Raw genomic sequence first — 22,544 nt, forward strand, 5'->3', positions numbered from 1 at the left:
CAAACCTTCAACAGACAACCCTCAGATGTGTTGGAAAACCATTATTTTGTTGTTCTCGTGTCTTGACTTCTATCTGTGTAATGTTGAAAACCTCTGCGTTTGATGCAGTCAGTGCATCGGGTGTCAGAGCTGAAAGTCTTTGAGATTCCTTGAGAACCTCTTTCGCTCACATGCAGCGTTACGGAATCTATAAAGACGTTGAAAATTACGTAAACAGTGGCTTACGGCCATACCACCCTGAACACGCCCGCTCTCGTTTGATCTCGGAAGCATAGAAGGGGCAGGGCCTGGTCAGTACCTGGATGGAAGACCGCCTGGGAATACCAGGTGCTGTAAGCTTTTACATTTTTCAGTGTGACCGGCAGAGGGTGCTGCCGCTTCACCAGCCAACACTTGAGTAACTACAGAAAATACCAATGAAGTCATTGCTGAAAAAACAAAAACTATGATGGAGACCGATGCCAAAACCTCGCATTCTTTATGAAGAAAGCGTAGAGTGGAAAAGTATAAAGCTTTGTTCATCTTTCTTGACCTTTGTAAAGAAAACTTTTTCATGGGAACATTTTTTAGTTCACACTTTCTAAGCCTCTCCTTTCTTTTGATTCATTCAGTGTGGACAAAGGAAATGGAATAAATGTATCATTTTCTCCCGTCGATGGGTGAGGCAGCAGCACCCTATGCTGGTCACACAGAAAAATGTAAAAGCTTACAGCACCTGGCATTCCCAGGCAGTCTGCCATCCAAGTACTGACCAGGCCCCACGCTGTTTCACTTCCGAGATCAGACGAGATCGGGCGCTTTCAGGGTGGTATGGCCGTAAGCCACTGCCCCTCTCATATTCACCCTATTTATAGATTTCACAACACCGTTGCGCAAGCTTTCCACCACGTTTTTGAATATATGACATCTAAATCACTCAGTATTAGAGTGGCAAAGGACGCACAAAGTGATGGAAATAATCTTTAAAATGCTCAAGATGAACACATCAGCCTGGACTTACTTCACAAAACAGTGGAACCAGAAAAGAAACAGTGGTTTGTTAGAGACTCTTTGTGCGTATATTGAGTCTCTGAAGGACGGTGAATATGGCAGTTAGTGGTTTATGGCCACGGCGAAAGCAAACCTTCAACAGACAACCCTCAGATGTGTTGGAAAACCATTATTTTGTTGTTCTCGTGTCTTGACTTCTATCTGTGTAATGTTGAAAACCTCTGCGTTTGATGCAGTCAGTGCATCGGGTGTCAGAGCTGAAAGTCTTTGAGATTCCTTGAGAACCTCTTTCGCTCACGTGCAGCGTTACGGAATCTATAAAGACGTTGAAAATTACGTAAACAGTGGCTTACGGCCATACCACCCTGAACACGCCCGCTCTCGTTTGATCTCGGAAGCATAGAAGGGGCAGAGCCTGGTCAGTACCTGGATGGAAGACCGCCTGGGAATACCAGGTGCTGTAAGCTTTTACATTTTTCAGTGTGACCGGCAGAGGGTGCTGCTGCTTCACCAGCCAACACTTGAGTAACTACAGAAAATACCAATGAAGTCATTGCTGAAAAAACAAAAACTATGATGGACACCGACGCCAAAACCTCGCATTCTTTATGAAGAAAGCGTAGAGTGGAAAAGTATAAAGCTTTGTTCATCTTTCTTGACCTTTGTAAAGAAAACTTTTTCATGGGAACATTTTTTAGTTCACACTTTCTAAGCCTCTCCTTTCTTTTGATTCATTCAGTGTGGACAAAGGAAATGGAATAAATGTATCATTTTCTCCCGTCGATGGGTGAGGCAGCAGCACCCTATGCTGGTCACACAGAAAAATGTAAAAGCTTACAGCACCTGGTATTCCCAGGCAGTCTCCCATCCAAGTACTGACCAGGCCCGACGCTGTTTCGCTTCCGAGATCAGACGAGATCGGGCGCTTTCAGGGTGGTATGGCCGTAAGCCACTGCCCCTCTCATATTCACCCTATTTATAGATTTCACAACACCGTTGCGCAAGCTTTCCACCACGTTTTTGAATATATGACATCTAAATCACTCAGTATTAGAGTGGCAAAGGACGCACAAAGTGATGGAAATAATCTTTAAAATGCTCAAGATGAACACATCAGCCTGGACTTACTTCACAAAACAGTGGAACCAGAAAGAAACAGTGGTTTGTTAGAGACTCTTTGTGCGTATATTGAGTCTCTGAAGGAGGGTGAATATGGCAGTTAGTGGTTTATGGCCACGGCGAAAGCAAACCTTCAACAGACAACCCTCAGATGTGTTGGAAAACCATTATTTTGTTGTTCTCGTGTCTTGACTTCTATCTGTGTAATGTTGAAAACCTCTGCGTTTGATGCAGTCAGTGCATCGGGTGTCAGAGCTGAAAGTCTTTGAGATTCCTTGAGAACCTCTTTCGCTCACGTGCAGCGTTACGGAATCTATAAAGACGTTGAAAATTACGTAAACAGTGGCTTACGGCCATACCACCCTGAACACGCCCGCTCTCGTTTGATCTCGGAAGCATAGAAGGGGCAGGGCCTGGTCAGTACCTGGATGGAAGACCGCCTGGGAATACCAGGTGCTGTAAGCTTTTACATTTTTCAGTGTGACCGGCAGAGGGTGCTGCCGCTTCACCAGCCAACACTTGAGTAACTACAGAAAATACCAATGAAGTCATTGCTGAAAAAACAAAAACTATGATGGAGACCGACGCCAAAACCTCGCATTCTTTATGAAGAAAGCGTAGAGTGGAAAAGTATAAAGCTTTGTTCATCTTTCTTGACCTTTGTCAAGAAAACTTTTTCATGGGAACATTTTTTAGTTCACACTTTCTAAGCCTCTCCTTTCTTTTGATTCATTCAGTGTGGACAAAGGAAATGGAATAAATGTATCATTTTCTCCCGTCGATGGGTGAGGCAGCAGAACCCTATGCTGGTCACACAGAAAAATGTAAAAGCTTACAGCACCTGGTATTCCCAGGCAGTCTCCCATCCAAGTACTGACCAGGCCAGACGCTGTTTCGCTTCCGAGATCAGACGAGATCGGGCGCTTTCAGGGTGGTATGGCCGTAAGCCACTGCCCCTCTCATATTCACCCTATTTATAGATTTCACAACACCGTTGTGCAGGCTTTCCACCACGTTTTTGAATATATGACATCTAAATCACTCAGTATTAGAGTGGCAAAGGACGCACAAAGTGATGGAAATAATCTTTAAAATGCTCTAGATGAACACATCAGCCTGGACTTACTTCACAAAACAGTGGAACCAGGAAAGAAACAGTGGTTTGTTAGAGACTCTTTGTGCGTATATTGAGTCTCTGAAGGAGGGTGAATATGGCAGTTAGTGGTTTATGGCCACGGCGAAAGCAAACCTTCAACAGACAACCCTCAGATGTGTTGGAAAACCATTATTTTGTTGTTCTCGTGTCTTGACTTCTATCTGTGTAATGTTGAAAACCTCTGCGTTTGATGCAGTCAGTGCATCGGGTGTCAGAGCTGAAAGTCTTTGAGATTCCTTGAGAACCTCTTTCGCTCACATGCAGCGTTACGGAATCTATAAAGACGTTGAAAATTACGTAAACAGTGGCTTACGGCCATACCACCCTGAACACGCCCGCTCTCGTTTGATCTCGGAAGCATAGAAGGGGCAGGGCCTGGTCAGTACCTGGATGGAAGACCGCCTGGGAATACCAGGTGCTGTAAGCTTTTACATTTTTCAGTGTGACCGGCAGAGGGTGCTGCCGCTTCACCAGCCAACACTTGAGTAACTACAGAAAATACCAATGAAGTCATTGCTGAAAAAACAAAAACTATGATGGAGACCGATGCCAAAACCTCGCATTCTTTATGAAGAAAGCGTAGAGTGGAAAAGTATAAAGCTTTGTTCATCTTTCTTGACCTTTGTAAAGAAAACTTTTTCATGGGAACATTTTTTAGTTCACACTTTCTAAGCCTCTCCTTTCTTTTGATTCATTCAGTGTGGACAAAGGAAATGGAATAAATGTATCATTTTCTCCCGTCGATGGGTGAGGCAGCAGCACCCTATGCTGGTCACACAGAAAAATGTAAAAGCTTACAGCACCTGGCATTCCCAGGCAGTCTGCCATCCAAGTACTGACCAGGCCCCACGCTGTTTCACTTCCGAGATCAGACGAGATCGGGCGCTTTCAGGGTGGTATGGCCGTAAGCCACTGCCCCTCTCATATTCACCCTATTTATAGATTTCACAACACCGTTGCGCAAGCTTTCCACCACGTTTCTGAATATATGACATCTAAATCACTCAGTATTAGAGTGGCAAAGGACGCACAAAGTGATGGAAATAATCTTTAAAATGCTCAAGATGAACACATCAGCCTGGACTTACTTCACAAAACAGTGGAACCAGAAAAGAAACAGTGGTTTGTTAGAGACTCTTTGTGCGTATATTGAGTCTCTGAAGGACGGTGAATATGGCAGTTAGTGGTTTATGGCCACGGCGAAAGCAAACCTTCAACAGACAACCCTCAGATGTGTTGGAAAACCATTATTTTGTTGTTCTCGTGTCTTGACTTCTATCTGTGTAATGTTGAAAACCTCTGCGTTTGATGCAGTCAGTGCATCGGGTGTCAGAGCTGAAAGTCTTTGAGATTCCTTGAGAACCTCTTTCGCTCACGTGCAGCGTTACGGAATCTATAAAGACGTTGAAAATTACGTAAACAGTGGCTTACGGCCATACCACCCTGAACACGCCCGCTCTCGTTTGATCTCGGAAGCATAGAAGGGGCAGGGCCTGGTCAGTACCTGGATGGAAGACCGCCTGGGAATACCAGGTGCTGTAAGCTTTTACATTTTTCAGTGTGACCGGCAGAGGGTGCTGCTGCTTCACCAGCCAACACTTGAGTAACTACAGAAAATACCAATGAAGTCATTGCTGAAAAAACAAAAACTATGATGGACACCGACGCCAAAACCTCGCATTCTTTATGAAGAAAGCGTAGAGTGGAAAAGTATAAAGCTTTGTTCATCTTTCTTGACCTTTGTAAAGAAAACTTTTTCATGGGAACATTTTTTAGTTCACACTTTCTAAGCCTCTCCTTTCTTTTGATTCATTCAGTGTGGACAAAGGAAATGGAATAAATGTATCATTTTCTCCCGTCGATGGGTGAGGCAGCAGCACCCTATGCTGGTCACACAGAAAAATGTAAAAGCTTACAGCACCTGGTATTCCCAGGCAGTCTCCCATCCAAGTACTGACCAGGCCCGACGCTGTTTTGCTTCCGAGATCAGACGAGATCGGGCGCTTTCAGGGTGGTATGACCGTAAGTTACTGCCCCTCTCATATTCACCCTATTTATAGATTTCACAACACCGTTGAGCAGGCTTTCCACCACGTTTTTGAATATATGACATCTAAATCACTCAGTATTAGAGTGGCAAAGGACGCACAAAGTGATGGAAATAATCTTTAAAATGCTCAAGATGAACACATCAGCCTGGACTTACTTCACAAAACAGTGGAACCAGAAAAGAAACAGTGGTTTGTTAGAGACTCTTTGTGCGTATATTGAGTCTCTGAAGGACGGTGAATATGGCAGTTAGTGGTTTATGGCCACGGCGAAAGCAAACCTTCAACAGACAACCCTCAGATGTGTTGGAAAACCATTATTTTGTTGTTCTCGTGTCTTGACTTCTATCTGTGTAATGTTGAAAACCTCTGCGTTTGATGCAGTCAGTGCATCGGGTGTCAGAGCTGAAAGTCTTTGAGATTCCTTGAGAACCTCTTTCGCTCACGTGCAGCGTTACGGAATCTATAAAGACGTTGAAAATTACGTAAACAGTGGCTTACGGCCATACCACCCTGAACACGCCCGCTCTCGTTTGATCTCGGAAGCATAGAAGGGGCAGGGCCTGGTCAGTACCTGGATGGAAGACCGCCTGGGAATACCAGGTGCTGTAAGCTTTTACATTTTTCAGTGTGACCGGCAGAGGGTGCTGCTGCTTCACCAGCCAACACTTGAGTAACTACAGAAAATACCAATGAAGTCATTGCTGAAAAAACAAAAACTATGATGGAGACCGACGCCAAAACCTCGCATTCTTTATGAAGAAAGCGTAGAGTGGAAAAGTATAAAGCTTTGTTCATCTTTCTTGACCTTTGTCAAGAAAACTTTTTCATGGGAACATTTTTTAGTTCACACTTTCTAAGCCTCTCCTTTCTTTTGATTCATTCAGTGTGGACAAAGGAAATGGAATAAATGTATCATTTTCTCCCGTCGATGGGTGAGGCAGCAGAACCCTATGCTGGTCACACAGAAAAATGTAAAAGCTTACAGCACCTGGTATTCCCAGGCAGTCTCCCATCCAAGTACTGACCAGGCCAGACGCTGTTTCGCTTCCGAGATCAGACGAGATCGGGCGCTTTCAGGGTGGTATGGCCGTAAGCCACTGCCCCTCTCATATTCACCCTATTTATAGATTTCACAACACCGTTGTGCAGGCTTTCCACCACGTTTTTGAATATATGACATCTAAATCACTCAGTATTAGAGTGGCAAAGGACGCACAAAGTGATGGAAATAATCTTTAAAATGCTCAAGATGAACACATCAGCCTGGACTTACTTCACAAAACAGTGGAACCAGGAAAGAAACAGTGGTTTGTTAGAGACTCTTTGTGCGTATATTGAGTCTCTGAAGGAGGGTGAATATGGCAGTTAGTGGTTTATGGCCACGGCGAAAGCAAACCTTCAACAGACAACCCTCAGATGTTTTGGAAAACCATTATTTTGTTGTTCTCGTGTCTTGACTTCTATCTGTGTAATGTTGAAAACCTCTGCGTTTGATGCAGTCAGTGCATCGGGTGTCAGAGCTGAAAGTCTTTGAGATTCCTTGAGAACCTCTTTCGCTCACATGCAGCGTTACGGAATCTATAAAGACGTTGAAAATTACGTAAACAGTGGCTTACGGCCATACCACCCTGAACACGCCCGCTCTTGTTTGATTTCGGAAGCATAGAAGGGGCAGGGCCTGGTCAGTACCTGGATGGAAGACCGCCTGGGAATACCAGGTGCTGTAAGCTTTTACATTTTTCAGTGTGACCGGCAGAGGGTGCTGCTGCTTCACCAGCCAACACTTGAGTAACTACAGAAAATACCAATGAAGTCATTGCTGAAAAAACAAAAACTATGATGGAGACCGACGCCAAAACCTCGCATTCTTTATGAAGAAAGCGTAGAGTGGAAAAGTATAAAGCTTTGTTCATCTTTCTTGACCTTTGTAAAGAAAACTTTTTCATGGGAACATTTTTTAGTTCACACTTTCTAAGCCTCTCCTTTCTTTTGATTCATTCAGTGTGGAAAAAGGAAATGGAATAAATGTATCATTTTCTCCCGTCGATGGGTGAGGAAGCAGCACCCTATGCTGGTCACACAGAAAAATGTAAAAGCTTACAGCACCTGGTATTCCCAGGCAGTCTCCCATCCAAGTACTGACCAGGCCCGACGCTGTTTCGCTTCCGAGATCAGACGAGATCGGGCGCTTTCAGGGTGGTATGGCCGTAAGCGACTGCCCCTCTCATATTCACTCTATTTATAGATTTCACAACACCGTTGCGCGGGCTTTCCACCACGTTTTTGAACATATGACATCTAAATCACTCAGTATTAGAGTGGCAAAGGACGCACAAAGTGATGGAAATAATCTTTAAAATGCTCAAGATGAACACATCAGCCTGGACTTACTTCACAAAACAGTGGAACCAGGAAAGAAACAGTGGTTTGTTAGAGACTCTTTGTGCGTATATTGAGTCTCTGAAGGAGGGTGAATATGGCAGTTAGTGGTTTATGGCCACGGCGAAAGCAAACCTTCAACAGACAACCCTCAGATGTGTTGGAAAACCATTATTTTGTTGTTCTCGTGTCTTGACTTCTATCTGTGTAATGTTGAAAACCTCTGCGTTTGATGCAGTCAGTGCATCGGGTGTCAGAGCTGAAAGTCTTTGAGATTCCTTGAGAACCTCTTTCGCTCACATGCAGCGTTACGGAATCTATAAAGACGTTGAAAATTACGTAAACAGTGGCTTACGGCCATACCACCCTGAACACGCCCGCTCTCGTTTGATCTCGGAAGCATAGAAGGGGTAGGGCCTGGTCAGTACCTGGATGGAAGACCGCCTGGGAATACCAGGTGCTGTAAGCTTTTACATTTTTCAGTGTGACCGGCAGAGGGTGCTGCTGCTTCACCAGCCAACACTTGAGTAACTACAGAAAATACCAATGAAGTCATTGCTGAAAAAACAAAAACTATGATGGAGACCGACGCCAAAACCTCGCATTCTTTATGAAGAAAGCGTAGAGTGGAAAAGTATAAAGCTTTGTTCATCTTTCTTGACCTTTGTAAAGAAAACTTTTTCATGGGAACATTTTTTAGTTCACACTTTCTAAGCCTCTCCTTTCTTTTGATTCATTCAGTGTGGACAAAGGAAATGGAATAAATGTATCATTTTCTCCCGTCGATGGGTGAGGCAGCAGCACCCTATGCTGGTCACACAGAAAAATGTAAAAGCTTACAGCACCTGGTATTCCCAGGCAGTCTCCCATCCAAGTACTGACCAGGCCCCACGCTGTTTCGCTTCCGAGATCAGATGAGATCGGGCGCTTTCAGGGTGGTATGGCCGTAAGCGACTGCCCCTCTCATATTCACCCTATTTATAGATTTCACAACACCGTTGTGCAGGCTTTCCACCACGTTTTTGAATATATGACATCTAAATCACTCAGTATTAGAGTGGCAAAGGACGCACAAAGTGATGGAAATAATCTTTAAAATGCTCTAGATGAACACATCAGCCTGGACTTACTTCACAAAACAGTGGAACCAGGAAAGAAACAGTGGTTTGTTAGAGACTCTTTGTGCGTATATTGAGTCTCTGAAGGAGGGTGAATATGGCAGTTAGTGGTTTATGGCCACGGCGAAAGCAAACCTTCAACAGACAACCCTCAGATGTGTTGGAAAACCATTATTTTGTTGTTCTCGTGTCTTGACTTCTATCTGTGTAATGTTGAAAACCTCTGCGTTTGATGCAGTCAGTGCATCGGGTGTCAGAGCTGAAAGTCTTTGAGATTCCTTGAGAACCTCTTTCGCTCACATGCAGCGTTACGGAATCTATAAAGACGTTGAAAATTACGTAAACAGTGGCTTACGGCCATACCACCCTGAACACGCCCGCTCTCGTTTGATCTCGGAAGCATAGAAGGGGCAGGGCCTGGTCAGTACCTGGATGGAAGACCGCCTGGGAATACCAGGTGCTGTAAGCTTTTACATTTTTCAGTGTGACCGGCAGAGGGTGCTGCCGCTTCACCAGCCAATTCTTGAGTAACTACAGAAAATACCAATGAAGTCATTGCTGAAAAAACAAAAACTATGATGGAGACCGAAGCCAAAACCTCGCATTCTTTATGAAGAAAGCGTAGAGTGGAAAAGTATAAAGCTTTGTTCATCTTTCTTGACCTTTGTAAAGAAAACTTTTTCATGGGAACATTTTTTAGTTCACACTTTCTAAGCCTCTCCTTTCTTTTGATTCATTCAGTGTGGACAAAGGAAATGGAATAAATGTATCATTTTCTCCCGTCGATGGGTGAGGCAGCAGCACCCTATGCTGGTCACACAGAAAAATGTAAAAGCTTACAGCACCTGGTATTCCCAGGCAGTCTCCCATCCAAGTACTGACCAGGCCCGACGCTGTTTCGCTTCCGAGATCAGACGAGATCAGGCGCTTTCAGGGTGGTATGGCCGTAAGCAACTGCCCCTCTCATATTCACCCTATTTATAGATTTCACAACACCGTTGCGCAGGCTTTCCACCACGTTTTTGAATATATGACATCTAAATCACTCAGTATTAGAGTGGCAAAGGACGCACAAAGTGATGGAAATAATCTCTAAAATGCTCAAGATGAACACATCAGCCTGGACTTACTTCACAAAACAGTGGAACCAGGAAAGAAAAAGTGGTTTGTTAGAGACTCTTTGTGCGTATATTGAGTCTCTGAAGGAGGGTGAATATGGCAGTTAGTGGTTTATGGCCACGGCGAAAGCAAACCTTCAACAGACAACCCTCAGATGTGTTGGAAAACCATTATTTTGTTGTTCTCGTGTCTTGACTTCTATCTGTGTAATGTTGAAAACCTCTGCGTTTGATGCAGTCAGTGCATCGGGTGTCAGAGCTGAAAGTCTTTGAGATTCCTTGAGAACCTCTTTCGCTCACATGCAGCGTTACGGAATCTATAAAGACGTTGAAAATTACGTAAACAGTGGCTTACGGCCATACCACCCTGAACACGCCCGCTCTCGTTTGATCTCGGAAGCATAGAAGGGGCAGGGCCTGGTCAGTACCTGGATGGAAGACCGCCTGGGAATACCAGGTGCTGTAAGCTTTTACATTTTTCAGTGTGACCGGCAGAGGGTGCTGCTGCTTCACCAGCCAACACTTGAGTAACTACAGAAAATACCAATGAAGTCATTGCTGAAAAAACAAAAACTATGATGGAGACCGACGCCAAAACCTCGCATTCTTTATGAAGAAAGCGTAGAGTGGAAAAGTATAAAGCTTTGTTCATCTTTCTTGACCTTTGTAAAGAAAACTTTTTCATGGGAACATTTTTTAGTTCACACTTTCTAAGCCTCTCCTTTCTTTTGATTCATTCAGTGTGGACAAAGGAAATGGAATAAATGTATCATTTTCTCCCGTTGATGGGTGAGGCAGCAGCACCCTATGCTGGTCACACAGAAAAATGTAAAAGCTTACAGCACCTGGTATTCCCAGGCAGTCTCCCATCCAAGTACTGACCAGGCCCGACGCTGTTTCGCTTCCGAGATCAGACGAGATCGGGCGCTTTCAGGGTGGTATGGCCGTAAGCGACTGCCCCTTTCATATTCACCCTATTTATAGATTTCACAACACCGTTGCGCAAGCTTTCCACCACGTTTTTGAATATATGACATCTAAATCACTCAGTATTAGAGTGGCAAAGGACGCACAAAGTGATGGAAATAATCTTTAAAATGCTCAAGATGAACACATCAGCCTGGACTTACTTCACAAAACAGTGGAACCAGAAAAGAAACAGTGGTTTGTTAGAGACTCTTTGTGCGTATATTGAGTCTCTGAAGGACGGTGAATATGGCAGTTAGTGGTTTATGGCCACGGCGAAAGCAAACCTTCAACAGACAACCCTCAGATGTGTTGGAAAACCATTATTTTGTTGTTCTCGTGTCTTGACTTCTATCTGTGTAATGTTGAAAACCTCTGCGTTTGATGCAGTCAGTGCATCGGGTGTCAGAGCTGAAAGTCTTTGAGATTCCTTGAGAACCTCTTTCGCTCACATGCAGCGTTACGGAATCTATAAAGACGTTGAAAATTACGTAAACAGTGGCTTACGGCCATACCACCCTGAACACGCCCGCTCTCGTTTGATCTCGGAAGCATAGAAGGGGCAGGGCCTGGTCAGTACCTGGATGGAAGACCGCCTGGGAATACCAGGTGCTGTAAGCTTTTACATTTTTCAGTGTGACCGGCAGAGGGTGCTGCCGCTTCACCAGCCAACACTTGAGTAACTACAGAAAATACCAATGAAGTAATTGCTGAAAAAACAAAAACTATGATGGAGACCGACGCCAAAACCTCGCATTCTTTATGAAGAAAGCGTAGAGTGGAAAAGTATAAAGCTTTGTTCATCTTTCTTGACCTTTGTAAAGAAAACTTTTTCATGGGAACATTTTTTAGTTCACACTTTCTAAGCCTCTCCTTTCTTTTGATTCATTCAGTGTGGAAAAAGGAAATGGAATAAATGTATCATTTTCTCCCGTCGATGGGTGAGGCAGCAGCACCCTATGCTGGTCACACAGAAAAATGTAAAAGCTTACAGCACCTGGTATTCCCAGGCAGTCTCCCATCCAAGTACTGACCAGGCCCGACGCTGTTTCGCTTCCGAGATCAGACGAGATCGGGCGCTTTCAGGGTGGTATGGCCGTAAGCCACTGCCCCTCTCATATTCACTCTATTTATAGATTTCACAACACCGTTGCGCGGGCTTTCCACCACGTTTTTGAACATATGACATCTAAATCACTCAGTATTAGAGTGGCAAAGGACGCACAAAGTGATGGAAATAATCTTTAAAATGCTCAAGATGAACACATCAGCCTGGACTTACTTCACAAAACAGTGGAACCAGGAAAGAAACAGTGGTTTGTTAGAGACTCTTTGTGCGTATATTGAGTCTCTGAAGGAGGGTGAATATGGCAGTTAGTGGTTTATGGCCACGGCGAAAGCAAACCTTCAACAGACAACCCTCAGATGTGTTGGAAAACCATTATTTTGTTGTTCTCGTGTCTTGACTTCTATCTGTGTAATGTTGAAAACCTCTGCGTTTGATGCAGTCAGTGCATCGGGTGTCAGAGCTGAAAGTCTTTGAGATTCCTTGAGAACCTCTTTCGCTCACATGCAGCGTTACGGAATCTATAAAGACGTTGAAAATTACGTAAACAGTGGCTTACGGCCATACCACCCTGAACACGCCCGCTCTCGTTTGATCTCGGAAGCATAGAAGGGGTAGGGCCTGGTCAGTACCTGGATGGAAGACCGCCTGGGAATACCAGGTGCTGTAAGCTTTTACATTTTTCAGTGTGACCGGCAGAGGGTGCTGCTGCTTCACCAGCCAACACTTGAGTAACTACAGAAAATATCAATGAAGTCATTGCTGAAAAAACAAAAACTATGATGGAGACCGACGCCAAAACCTCGCATTCTTTATGAAGAAAGCGTAGAGTGGAAAAGTATAAAGCTTTGTTCATCTTTCTTGACCTTTGTAAAGAAAACTTTTTCATGGGAACATTTTTTAGTTCACACTTTCTAAGCCTCTCCTTTCTTTTGATTCATTCAGTGTGGACAAAGGAAATGGAATAAATGTATCATTTTCTCCCGTCGATGGGTGAGGCAGCAGCACCCTATGCTGGTCACACAGAAAAATGTAAAAGCTTACAGCACCTGGTATTCTCAGGCAGTCTCCCATCCAAGTACTGACCAGGCCCCACGCTGTTTCGCTTCCGAGATCAGACGAGATCGGGCGCTTTCAGGGTGGTATGGCCGTAAACCACTGCCCCTCTCATATTCACCCTATTTATAGATTTCACAAAACCGTTGCGCAAGCTTTCCACCACGTTTTTGAATATATAACATCTAAATCACTCAGTATTAGAGTGGCAAAGGACGCACAAAGTGATGGAAATAATCTTTAAAATGCTCAAGATGAACACATCAGCCTGGACTTACTTCACAAAACAGTGGAACCAGGAAAGAAACAGTGGTTTGTTAGAGACTCTTTGTGCGTATATTGAGTCTCTGAAGGAGGGTGAATATGGCAGTTAGTGGTTTATGGCCACGGCGAAAGCAAACCTTCAACAGACAACCCTCAGATGTGTTGGAAAACCATTATTTTGTTGTTCTCGTGTCTTGACTTCTATCTGTGTAATGTTGAAAACCTCTGCGTTTGATGCAGTCAGTGCATCGGGTGTCAGAGCTGAAAGTCTTTGAGATTCCTTGAGAACCTCTTTCGCTCACGTGCAGCGTTACGGAATCTATAAAGACGTTGAAAATTACGTAAACAGTGGCTTACGGCCATACCACCCTGAACACGCCCGCTCTCGTTTGATCTCGGAAGCATAGAAGGGGCAGGGCCTGGTCAGTACCTGGATGGAAGACCGCCTGGGAATACCAGGTGCTGTAAGCTTTTACATTTTTCAGTGTGACCGGCAGAGGGTGCTGCCGCTTCACCAGCCAACACTTGAGTAACTACAGAAAATACCAATGAAGTCATTGCTGAAAAAACAAAAACTATGATGGAGACCGACGCCAAAACCTCGCATTCTTTATGAAGAAAGCGTAGAGTGGAAAAGTATAAAGCTTTGTTCATCTTTCTTGACCTTTGTAAAGAAAACTTTTTCATGGGAACATTTTTTAGTTCACACTTTCTAAGCCTCTCCTTTCTTTTGATTCATTCAGTGTGGACAAAGGAAATGGAATAAATGTATCATTTTCTCCCGTCGATGGGTGAGGCAGCAGAACCCTATGCTGGTCACACAGAAAAATGTAAAAGCTTACAGCACCTGGTATTCCCAGGCAGTCTCCCATCCAAGTACTGACCAGGCCCAACGCTGTTTCGCTTCCGAGATCAGACGAGATCGGGCGCTTTCAGGGTGGTATGGCCGTAAGCAACTGCCCCTCTCATATTCACCCTATTTATAGATTTCACAACACCGTTGTGCAGGCTTTCCACCACGTTTTTGAATATATGACATCTAAATCACTCAGTATTAGAGTGGCAAAGGACGCACAAAGTGATGGAAATAATCTTTAAAATGCTCTAGATGAACACATCAGCCTGGACTTACTTCACAAAACAGTGGAACCAGGAAAGAAACAGTGGTTTGTTAGAGACTCTTTGTGCGTATATTGAGTCTCTGAAGGAGGGTGAATATGGCAGTTAGTGGTTTATGGCCACGGCGAAAGCAAACCTTCAACAGACAACCCTCAGATGTGTTGGAAAACCATTATTTTGTTGTTCTCGTGTCTTGACTTCTATCTGTGTAATGTTGAAAACCTCTGCGTTTGATGCAGTCAGTGCATCGGGTGTCAGAGCTGAAAGTCTTTGAGATTCCTTGAGAACCTCTTTCGCTCACATGCAGCGTTACGGAATCTATAAAGACGTTGAAAATTACGTAAAAAGTGGCTTACGGCCATTACACCCTGAACACGCCCGCTCTCGTTTGATCTCGGAAGCATAGAAGGGGCAGGGCCTGGTCAGTACCTGGATGGAAGACCGCCTGGGAATACCAGGTGCTGTAAGCTTTCACATTTTTCAGTGTGACCGGCAGAGGGTGCTGCCGCTTCACCAGCCAACACTTGAGTAACTACAGAAAATACCAATGAAGTCATTGCTGAAAAAACAAAAACTATGATGGAGACCGACACCAAAACCTCGCATTCTTTATGAAGAAAGCGTAGTGGAAAAGTATAAAGCTTTGTTCATCTTTCTTGACCTTTGTAAAGAAAACTTTTTCATGGGAACATTTTTTAGTTCACACTTTCTAAGCCTCTCCTTTCTTTTGATTCATTCAGTGTGGACAAAGGAAATGGAATAAATGTATCATTTTCTCCCGTCGATGGGTGAGGCAGCAGCACCCTATGCTGGTCACACAGAAAAATGTAAAAGCTTACAGCACCTGGTATTCCCAGGCAGTCTCCCATCCAAGTACTGACCAGGCCCCACGCTGTTTCGCTTCCGAGATCAGACGAGATCGGGCGCTTTCAGGGTGGTATGGCCGTAAGTGACTGCCCCTCTCATATTCACCCTATTTATAGATTTCATAACACCGTTGCGCAGGCTTTCCACCACGTTTTTGAATATATGACATCTAAATCACTCAGTATTAGAGTGGCAAAGGACGCACAAAGTGATGGAAATAATCTTTAAAATGCTCAAGATGAACACATCAGCCTGGACTTACTTCACAAAACAGTGGAACCAGAAAAGAAACAGTGGTTTGTTAGAGACTCTTTGTGCGTATATTGAGTCTCTGAAGGACGGTGAATATGGCAGTTAGTGGTTTATGGCCACGGCGAAAGCAAACCTTCAACAGACAACCCTCAGATGTGTTGGAAAACCATTATTTTGTTGTTCTCGTGTCTTGACTTCTATCTGTGTAATGTTGAAAACCTCTGCGTTTGATGCAGTCAGTGCATCGGGTGTCAGAGCTGAAAGTCTTTGAGATTCCTTGAGAACCTCTTTCGCTCACATGCAGCGTTACGGAATCTATAAAGACGTTGAAAATTACGTAAACAGTGGCTTACGGCCATACCACCCTGAACACGCCCGCTCTCGTTTGATCTCGGAAGCATAGAAGGGGCAGAGCCTGGTCAGTACCTGGATGGAAGACCGCCTGGGAATACCAGGTGCTGTAAGCTTTTACATTTTTCAGTGTGACCGGCAGAGGGTGCTGCTGCTTCACCAGCCAACACTTGAGTAACTACAGAAAATACCAATGAAGTCATTGCTGAAAAAACAAAAACTATGATGGACACCGACGCCAAAACCTCGCATTCTTTATGAAGAAAGCGTAGAGTGGAAAAGTATAAAGCTTTGTTCATCTTTCTTGACCTTTGTAAAGAAAACTTTTTCATGGGAACATTTTTTAGTTCACACTTTCTAAGCCTCTCCTTTCTTTTGATTCATTCAGTGTGGACAAAGGAAATGGAATAAATGTATCATTTTCTCCCGTCGATGGGTGAGGCAGCAGCACCCTATGCTGGTCACACAGAAAAATGTAAAAGCTTACAGCACCTGGTATTCCCAGGCAGTCTCCCATCCAAGTACTGACCAGGCCCCACGCTGTTTCGCTTCCGAGATCAGACGAGATCAGGGCGCTTTCAGGGTGGTATGGCCGTAAGCCACTGCCCCTCTCATATTCACCCTATTTATAGATTTCACAACACCGTTGCGCAAGCTTTCCACCACGTTTTTGAATATATGACATCTAAATCACTCAGTATTAGAGTGGCAAAGGACGCACAAAGTGATGGAAATAATCTTTAAAATGCTCTAGATGAACACATCAGCCTGGACTTACTTCACAAAACAGTGGAACCAGGAAAAGAAACAGTGGTTTGTTAGAGACTCTTTGTGCGTATATTGAGTCTCTGAAGGAGGGTGAATATGGCAGTTAGTGGTTTATGGCCACGGCGAAAGCAAACCTTCAACAGACAACCCTCAGATGTGTTGGAAAACCATTATTTTGTTGTTCTCGTGTCTTGACTTCTATCTGTGTAATGTTGAAAACCTCTGCGTTTGATGCAGTCAGTGCATCGGGTGTCAGAGCTGAAAGTCTTTGAGATTCCTTGAGAACCTCTTTCGCTCACAGTGCAGCGTTACGGAATCTATAAAGACGTTGAAAATTACGTAAACAGTGGCTTACGGCCATACCACCCTGAACACGCCCGCTCTCGTTTGATCTCGGAAGCATAGAAGGGGCAGGGCCTGGTCAGTACCTGGATGGAAGACCGCCTGGGAATACCAGGTGCTGTAAGCTTTTACATTTTTCAGTGTGACCGGCAGAGGGTGCTGCCGCTTCACCAGCCAACACTTGAGTAACTACAGAAAATACCAATGAAGTCATTGCTGAAAAAACAAAAACTATGATGGAGACCGATGCCAAAACCTCGCATTCTTTATGAAGAAAGCGTAGAGTGGAAAAGTATAAAGCTTTGTTCATCTTTCTTGACCTTTGTAAAGAAAACTTTTTCATGGGAACATTTTTTAGTTCACACTTTCTAAGCCTCTCCTTTCTTTTGATTCATTCAGTGTGGACAAAGGAAATGGAATAAATGTATCATTTTCTCCCGTCGATGGGTGAGGCAGCAGCACCCTATGCTGGTCACACAGAAAAATGTAAAAGCTTACAGCACCTGGCATTCCCAGGCAGTCTGCCATCCAAGTACTGACCAGGCCCCACGCTGTTTCACTTCCGAGATCAGACGAGATCGGGCGCTTTCAGGGTGGTATGGCCGTAAGCCACTGCCCCTCTCATATTCACCCTATTTATAGATTTCACAACACCGTTGCGCAAGCTTTCCACCACGTTTTTGAATATATGACATCTAAATCACTCAGTATTAGAGTGGCAAAGGACGCACAAAGTGATGGAAATAATCTTTAAAATGCTCAAGATGAACACATCAGCCTGGACTTACTTCACAAAACAGTGGAACCAGAAAAGAAACAGTGGTTTGTTAGAGACTCTTTGTGCGTATATTGAGTCTCTGAAGGACGGTGAATATGGCAGTTAGTGGTTTATGGCCACGGCGAAAGCAAACCTTCAACAGACAACCCTCAGATGTGTTGGAAAACCATTATTTTGTTGTTCTCGTGTCTTGACTTCTATCTGTGTAATGTTGAAAACCTCTGCGTTTGATGCAGTCAGTGCATCGGGTGTCAGAGCTGAAAGTCTTTGAGATTCCTTGAGAACCTCTTTCGCTCACGTGCAGCGTTACGGAATCTATAAAGACGTTGAAAATTACGTAAACAGTGGCTTACGGCCATACCACCCTGAACACGCCCGCTCTCGTTTGATCTCGGAAGCATAGAAGGGGCAGGGCCTGGTCAGTACCTGGATGGAAGACCGCCTGGGAATACCAGGTGCTGTAAGCTTTTACATTTTTCAGTGTGACCGGCAGAGGGTGCTGCTGCTTCACCAGCCAACACTTGAGTAACTACAGAAAATACCAATGAAGTCATTGCTGAAAAAACAAAAACTATGATGGACACCGACGCCAAAACCTCGCATTCTTTATGAAGAAAGCGTAGAGTGGAAAAGTATAAAGCTTTGTTCATCTTTCTTGACCTTTGTAAAGAAAACTTTTTCATGGGAACATTTTTTAGTTCACACTTTCTAAGCCTCTCCTTTCTTTTGATTCATTCAGTGTGGACAAAGGAAATGGAATAAATGTATCATTTTCTCCCGTCGATGGGTGAGGCAGCAGCACCCTATGCTGGTCACACAGAAAAATGTAAAAGCTTACAGCACCTGGTATTCCCAGGCAGTCTCCCATCCAAGTACTGACCAGGCCCGACGCTGTTTTGCTTCCGAGATCAGACGAGATCGGGCGCTTTCAGGGTGGTATGGCCGTAAGCCACTGCCCCTCTCATATTCACCCTATTTATAGATTTCACAACACCGTTGCGCAAGCTTTCCACCACGTTTTTGAATATATGACATCTAAATCACTCAGTATTAGAGTGGCAAAGGACGCACAAAGTGATGGAAATAATCTTTAAAATGCTCAAGATGAACACATCAGCCTGGACTTACTTCACAAAACAGTGGAACCAGAAAAGAAACAGTGGTTTGTTAGAGACTCTTTGTGCGTATATTGAGTCTCTGAAGGACGGTGAATATGGCAGTTAGTGGTTTATGGCCACGGCGAAAGCAAACCTTCAACAGACAACCCTCAGATGTGTTGGAAAACCATTATTTTGTTGTTCTCGTGTCTTGACTTCTATCTGTGTAATGTTGAAAACCTCTGCGTTTGATGCAGTCAGTGCATCGGGTGTCAGAGCTGAAAGTCTTTGAGATTCCTTGAGAACCTCTTTCGCTCACATGCAGCGTTACGGAATCTATAAAGACGTTGAAAATTACGTAAACAGTGGCTTACGGCCATACCACCCTGAACACGCCCGCTCTTGTTTGATTTCGGAAGCATAGAAGGGGCAGGGCCTGGTCAGTACCTGGATGGAAGACCGCCTGGGAATACCAGGTGCTGTAAGCTTTTACATTTTTCAGTGTGACCGGCAGAGGGTGCTGCTGCTTCACCAGCCAACACTTGAGTAACTACAGAAAATACCAATGAAGTCATTGCTGAAAAAACAAAAACTATGATGGAGACCGACGCCAAAACCTCGCATTCTTTATGAAGAAAGCGTAGAGTGGAAAAGTATAAAGCTTTGTTCATCTTTCTTGACCTTTGTAAAGAAAACTTTTTCATGGGAACATTTTTTAGTTCACACTTTCTAAGCCTCTCCTTTCTTTTGATTCATTCAGTGTGGACAAAGGAAATGGAATAAATGTATCATTTTCTCCCGTCGATGGGTGAGGCAGCAGCACCCTATGCTGGTCACACAGAAAAATGTAAAAGCTTACAGCACCTGGTATTCCCAGGCAGTCTCCCATCCAAGTACTGACCAGGCCCGACGCTGTTTCGCTTCCGAGATCAGACGAGATCGGGCGCTTTCAGGGTGGTATGGCCGTAAGCGACTGCCCCTCTCATATTCACTCTATTTATAGATTTCACAGCACCGTTGCGCGGGCTTTCCACCACGTTTTTGAACATATGACATCTAAATCACTCAGTATTAGAGTGGCAAAGGACGCACAAAGTGATGGAAATAATCTTTAAAATGCTGAAGATGAACACATCAGCCTGGACTTACTTCACAAAACAGTGGAACCAGGAAAGAAACAGTGGTTTGTTAGAGACTCTTTGTGCGTATATTGAGTCTCTGAAGGAGGGTGAATATGGCAGTTAGTGGTTTATGGCCACGGCGAAAGCAAACCTTCAACAGACAACCCTCAGATGTGTTGGAAAACCATTATTTTGTTGTTCTCGTGTCTTGACTTCTATCTGTGTAATGTTGAAAACCTCTGCGTTTGATGCAGTCAGTGCATCGGGTGTCAGAGCTGAAAGTCTTTGAGATTCCTTGAGAACCTCTTTCGCTCACATGCAGCGTTACGGAATCTATAAAGACGTTGAAAATTACGTAAACAGTGGCTTACGGCCATACCACCCTGAACACGCCCGCTCTCGTTTGATCTCGGAAGCATAGAAGGGGTAGGGCCTGGTCAGTACCTGGATGGAAGACCGCCTGGGAATACCAGGTGCTGTAAGCTTTTACATTTTTCAGTGTGACCGGCAGAGGGTGCTGCTGCTTCACCAGCCAACACTTGAGTAACTACAGAAAATACCAATGAAGTCATTGCTGAAAAAACAAAAACTATGATGGAGACCGACGCCAAAACCTCGCATTCTTTATGAAGAAAGCGTAGAGTGGAAAAGTATAAAGCTTTGTTCATCTTTCTTGACCTTTGTAAAGAAAACTTTTTCATGGGAACATTTTTTAGTTCACACTTTCTAAGCCTCTCCTTTCTTTTGATTCATTCAGTGTGGACAAAGGAAATGGAATAAATGTATCATTTTCTCCCGTCGATGGGTGAGGCAGCAGCACCCTATGCTGGTCACACAGAAAAATGTAAAAGCTTACAGCACCTGGTATTCCCAGGCAGTCTCCCATCCAAGTACTGACCAGGCCCCACGCTGTTTCGCTTCCGAGATCAGATGAGATCGGGCGCTTTCAGGGTGGTATGGCCGTAAGCCACTGCCCCTCTCATATTCACCCTATTTATAGATTTCACAACACCGTTGTGCAGGCTTTCCACCACGTTTTTGAATATATGACATCTAAATCACTCAGTATTAGAGTGGCAAAGGACGCACAAAGTGATGGAAATAATCTTTAAAATGCTCAAGATGAACACATCAGCCTGGACTTACTTCACAAAACAGTGGAACCAGGAAAGAAATAGTGGTTTGTTAGAGACTCTTTGTGCGTATATTGAGTCTCTGAAGGACGGTGAATATGGCAGTTAGTGGTTTATGGCCACGGCGCAAGCAAACCTTCAACAGACAACCCTCAGATGTGTTGGAAAACCATTATTTTGTTGTTCTCGTGTCTTGACTTCTATCTGTGTAATGTTGAAAACCTCTGCGTTTGATGCAGTCAGTGCATCGGGTGTCAGAGCTGAAAGTCTTTGAGATTCCTTGAGAACCTCTTTCGCTCACATGCAGCGTTACGGAATCTATAAAGACGTTGAAAATTACATAAACAGTGGCTTACGGCCATCCCACCCTGAACACGCCCGCTCTCGTTTGATCTCGGAAGCATAGAAGGGGCAGGGCCTAGTCAGTACCTGGATGGAAGACCGCCTGGGAATACCAGGTGCTGTAAGCTTTTACATTTTTCAGTGTGACCGGCAGAGGGTGCTGTCGCTTCACCAGCCAACACTTGAGTAACTACAGAAAATACCAATGAAGTCATAGCTGAAAAAACAAAAACTATGATGGAGACCGACGCCAAAACCTCGCATTCTTTATGAAGAAAGCGTAGTGGAAAAGTATAAAGCTTTGTTCATCTTTCTTGACCTTTGTAAAGAAAACTTTTTCATGGGAACATTTTTTAGTTCACACTTTCTAAGCCTCTCCTTTCTTTTGATTCATTCAGTGTGGACAAAGGAAATGGAATAAATGTATCATTTTCTCCCGTCGATGGGTGAGGAAGCAGCACCCTATGCTGGTCACACAGAAAAATGTAAAAGCTTACAGCACCTGGTATTCCCAGGCAGTCTCCCATCCAAGTACTGACCAGGCCCGACGCTGTTTCGCTTCCGAGATCAGACGAGATCGGGCGCTTTCAGGGTGGTATGGCCGTAAGCGACTGCCCCTCTCATATTCACTCTATTTATAGATTTCACAACACCGTTGCGCGGGCTTTCCACCACGTTTTTGAACATATGACATCTAAATCACTCAGTATTAGAGTGGCAAAGGACGCACAAAGTGATGGAAATAATCTTTAAAATGCTGAAGATGAACACATCAGCCTGGACTTACTTCACAAAACAGTGGAACCAGGAAAGAAACAGTGGTTTGTTAGAGACTCTTTGTGCGTATATTGAGTCTCTGAAGGAGGGTGAATATGGCAGTTAGTGGTTTATGGCCACGGCGAAAGCAAACCTTCAACAGACAACCCTCAGATGTGTTGGAAAACCATTATTTTGTTGTTCTCGTGTCTTGACTTCTATCTGTGTAATGTTGAAAACCTCTGCGTTTGATGCAGTCAGTGCATCGGGTGTCAGAGCTGAAAGTCTTTGAGATTCCTTGAGAACCTCTTTCGCTCACATGCAGCGTTACGGAA

The 22,544-nt window shown here is 44.2% G+C and overlaps 20 non-coding genes and 20 pseudogenes across 20 annotated transcripts; 20 read left to right on the plus strand and 20 right to left on the minus strand.

Annotated features, from left to right (window-relative positions):
* The first annotated feature begins 219 nt into the window (after nt 1-219).
* Nucleotides 220-339, plus strand: LOC115439146 (uncharacterized; annotated as a pseudogene).
* Nucleotides 340-703: 364 nt separating this feature from the next.
* Nucleotides 704-822, minus strand: LOC115439131 (5S ribosomal RNA). The gene has a single exon (XR_003938223.1). It is a non-coding gene; the product is annotated as a 5S ribosomal RNA (ribosomal RNA).
* Nucleotides 823-1,337: 515 nt separating this feature from the next.
* Nucleotides 1,338-1,457, plus strand: LOC115439162 (uncharacterized; annotated as a pseudogene).
* A 364-nt stretch (nt 1,458-1,821) lies between these two features.
* On the minus strand, nt 1,822-1,940 carry LOC115439161 (5S ribosomal RNA). Its single transcript, XR_003938232.1, has one exon. It is a non-coding gene; the product is annotated as a 5S ribosomal RNA (ribosomal RNA).
* Nucleotides 1,941-2,454: 514 nt separating this feature from the next.
* LOC115439147 (uncharacterized) lies at nt 2,455-2,574 on the plus strand (annotated as a pseudogene).
* A 364-nt stretch (nt 2,575-2,938) lies between these two features.
* On the minus strand, nt 2,939-3,057 carry LOC115439135 (5S ribosomal RNA). The gene has a single exon (XR_003938227.1). It is a non-coding gene; the product is annotated as a 5S ribosomal RNA (ribosomal RNA).
* Nucleotides 3,058-3,572: 515 nt separating this feature from the next.
* Nucleotides 3,573-3,692, plus strand: LOC115439148 (uncharacterized; annotated as a pseudogene).
* A 364-nt stretch (nt 3,693-4,056) lies between these two features.
* On the minus strand, nt 4,057-4,175 carry LOC115439132 (5S ribosomal RNA). Its single transcript, XR_003938224.1, has one exon. It is a non-coding gene; the product is annotated as a 5S ribosomal RNA (ribosomal RNA).
* Nucleotides 4,176-4,690: 515 nt separating this feature from the next.
* LOC115439150 (uncharacterized) lies at nt 4,691-4,810 on the plus strand (annotated as a pseudogene).
* Nucleotides 4,811-5,174: 364 nt separating this feature from the next.
* On the minus strand, nt 5,175-5,293 carry LOC115439130 (5S ribosomal RNA). Its single transcript, XR_003938222.1, has one exon. It is a non-coding gene; the product is annotated as a 5S ribosomal RNA (ribosomal RNA).
* A 515-nt stretch (nt 5,294-5,808) lies between these two features.
* On the plus strand, nt 5,809-5,928 carry LOC115439151 (uncharacterized; annotated as a pseudogene).
* Nucleotides 5,929-6,292: 364 nt separating this feature from the next.
* LOC115439136 (5S ribosomal RNA) lies at nt 6,293-6,411 on the minus strand. The gene has a single exon (XR_003938228.1). It is a non-coding gene; the product is annotated as a 5S ribosomal RNA (ribosomal RNA).
* A 515-nt stretch (nt 6,412-6,926) lies between these two features.
* Nucleotides 6,927-7,046, plus strand: LOC115439166 (uncharacterized; annotated as a pseudogene).
* A 364-nt stretch (nt 7,047-7,410) lies between these two features.
* On the minus strand, nt 7,411-7,529 carry LOC115439095 (5S ribosomal RNA). Its single transcript, XR_003938189.1, has one exon. It is a non-coding gene; the product is annotated as a 5S ribosomal RNA (ribosomal RNA).
* Nucleotides 7,530-8,044: 515 nt separating this feature from the next.
* LOC115439141 (uncharacterized) lies at nt 8,045-8,164 on the plus strand (annotated as a pseudogene).
* A 364-nt stretch (nt 8,165-8,528) lies between these two features.
* LOC115439126 (5S ribosomal RNA) lies at nt 8,529-8,647 on the minus strand. Its single transcript, XR_003938218.1, has one exon. It is a non-coding gene; the product is annotated as a 5S ribosomal RNA (ribosomal RNA).
* Nucleotides 8,648-9,162: 515 nt separating this feature from the next.
* LOC115439152 (uncharacterized) lies at nt 9,163-9,282 on the plus strand (annotated as a pseudogene).
* Nucleotides 9,283-9,646: 364 nt separating this feature from the next.
* On the minus strand, nt 9,647-9,765 carry LOC115439123 (5S ribosomal RNA). Its single transcript, XR_003938216.1, has one exon. It is a non-coding gene; the product is annotated as a 5S ribosomal RNA (ribosomal RNA).
* Nucleotides 9,766-10,280: 515 nt separating this feature from the next.
* Nucleotides 10,281-10,400, plus strand: LOC115439153 (uncharacterized; annotated as a pseudogene).
* Nucleotides 10,401-10,764: 364 nt separating this feature from the next.
* LOC115439107 (5S ribosomal RNA) lies at nt 10,765-10,883 on the minus strand. Its single transcript, XR_003938200.1, has one exon. It is a non-coding gene; the product is annotated as a 5S ribosomal RNA (ribosomal RNA).
* A 515-nt stretch (nt 10,884-11,398) lies between these two features.
* Nucleotides 11,399-11,518, plus strand: LOC115439154 (uncharacterized; annotated as a pseudogene).
* A 364-nt stretch (nt 11,519-11,882) lies between these two features.
* Nucleotides 11,883-12,001, minus strand: LOC115439117 (5S ribosomal RNA). The gene has a single exon (XR_003938210.1). It is a non-coding gene; the product is annotated as a 5S ribosomal RNA (ribosomal RNA).
* A 515-nt stretch (nt 12,002-12,516) lies between these two features.
* On the plus strand, nt 12,517-12,636 carry LOC115439142 (uncharacterized; annotated as a pseudogene).
* Nucleotides 12,637-13,000: 364 nt separating this feature from the next.
* LOC115439125 (5S ribosomal RNA) lies at nt 13,001-13,119 on the minus strand. The gene has a single exon (XR_003938217.1). It is a non-coding gene; the product is annotated as a 5S ribosomal RNA (ribosomal RNA).
* Nucleotides 13,120-13,634: 515 nt separating this feature from the next.
* LOC115439155 (uncharacterized) lies at nt 13,635-13,754 on the plus strand (annotated as a pseudogene).
* Nucleotides 13,755-14,118: 364 nt separating this feature from the next.
* LOC115439091 (5S ribosomal RNA) lies at nt 14,119-14,237 on the minus strand. Its single transcript, XR_003938188.1, has one exon. It is a non-coding gene; the product is annotated as a 5S ribosomal RNA (ribosomal RNA).
* A 515-nt stretch (nt 14,238-14,752) lies between these two features.
* Nucleotides 14,753-14,872, plus strand: LOC115439094 (uncharacterized; annotated as a pseudogene).
* Nucleotides 14,873-15,234: 362 nt separating this feature from the next.
* Nucleotides 15,235-15,353, minus strand: LOC115439128 (5S ribosomal RNA). The gene has a single exon (XR_003938220.1). It is a non-coding gene; the product is annotated as a 5S ribosomal RNA (ribosomal RNA).
* A 515-nt stretch (nt 15,354-15,868) lies between these two features.
* Nucleotides 15,869-15,988, plus strand: LOC115439163 (uncharacterized; annotated as a pseudogene).
* A 364-nt stretch (nt 15,989-16,352) lies between these two features.
* On the minus strand, nt 16,353-16,472 carry LOC115439138 (5S ribosomal RNA). The gene has a single exon (XR_003938230.1). It is a non-coding gene; the product is annotated as a 5S ribosomal RNA (ribosomal RNA).
* Nucleotides 16,473-16,989: 517 nt separating this feature from the next.
* Nucleotides 16,990-17,109, plus strand: LOC115439157 (uncharacterized; annotated as a pseudogene).
* Nucleotides 17,110-17,473: 364 nt separating this feature from the next.
* On the minus strand, nt 17,474-17,592 carry LOC115439133 (5S ribosomal RNA). The gene has a single exon (XR_003938225.1). It is a non-coding gene; the product is annotated as a 5S ribosomal RNA (ribosomal RNA).
* A 515-nt stretch (nt 17,593-18,107) lies between these two features.
* Nucleotides 18,108-18,227, plus strand: LOC115439158 (uncharacterized; annotated as a pseudogene).
* Nucleotides 18,228-18,591: 364 nt separating this feature from the next.
* Nucleotides 18,592-18,710, minus strand: LOC115439120 (5S ribosomal RNA). Its single transcript, XR_003938213.1, has one exon. It is a non-coding gene; the product is annotated as a 5S ribosomal RNA (ribosomal RNA).
* A 515-nt stretch (nt 18,711-19,225) lies between these two features.
* On the plus strand, nt 19,226-19,345 carry LOC115439092 (uncharacterized; annotated as a pseudogene).
* A 364-nt stretch (nt 19,346-19,709) lies between these two features.
* On the minus strand, nt 19,710-19,828 carry LOC115439118 (5S ribosomal RNA). Its single transcript, XR_003938211.1, has one exon. It is a non-coding gene; the product is annotated as a 5S ribosomal RNA (ribosomal RNA).
* Nucleotides 19,829-20,343: 515 nt separating this feature from the next.
* Nucleotides 20,344-20,463, plus strand: LOC115439143 (uncharacterized; annotated as a pseudogene).
* Nucleotides 20,464-20,827: 364 nt separating this feature from the next.
* Nucleotides 20,828-20,946, minus strand: LOC115439137 (5S ribosomal RNA). The gene has a single exon (XR_003938229.1). It is a non-coding gene; the product is annotated as a 5S ribosomal RNA (ribosomal RNA).
* A 515-nt stretch (nt 20,947-21,461) lies between these two features.
* LOC115439165 (uncharacterized) lies at nt 21,462-21,581 on the plus strand (annotated as a pseudogene).
* A 362-nt stretch (nt 21,582-21,943) lies between these two features.
* Nucleotides 21,944-22,062, minus strand: LOC115439119 (5S ribosomal RNA). The gene has a single exon (XR_003938212.1). It is a non-coding gene; the product is annotated as a 5S ribosomal RNA (ribosomal RNA).
* Between the last annotated feature and the right edge of the window lie 482 nt (nt 22,063-22,544).

Source organism: Sphaeramia orbicularis, chromosome 18 (assembly GCF_902148855.1).
Source record: "Sphaeramia orbicularis chromosome 18, fSphaOr1.1, whole genome shotgun sequence".
Classification (NCBI taxonomy): domain Eukaryota; kingdom Metazoa; phylum Chordata; class Actinopteri; order Kurtiformes; family Apogonidae; genus Sphaeramia; species Sphaeramia orbicularis.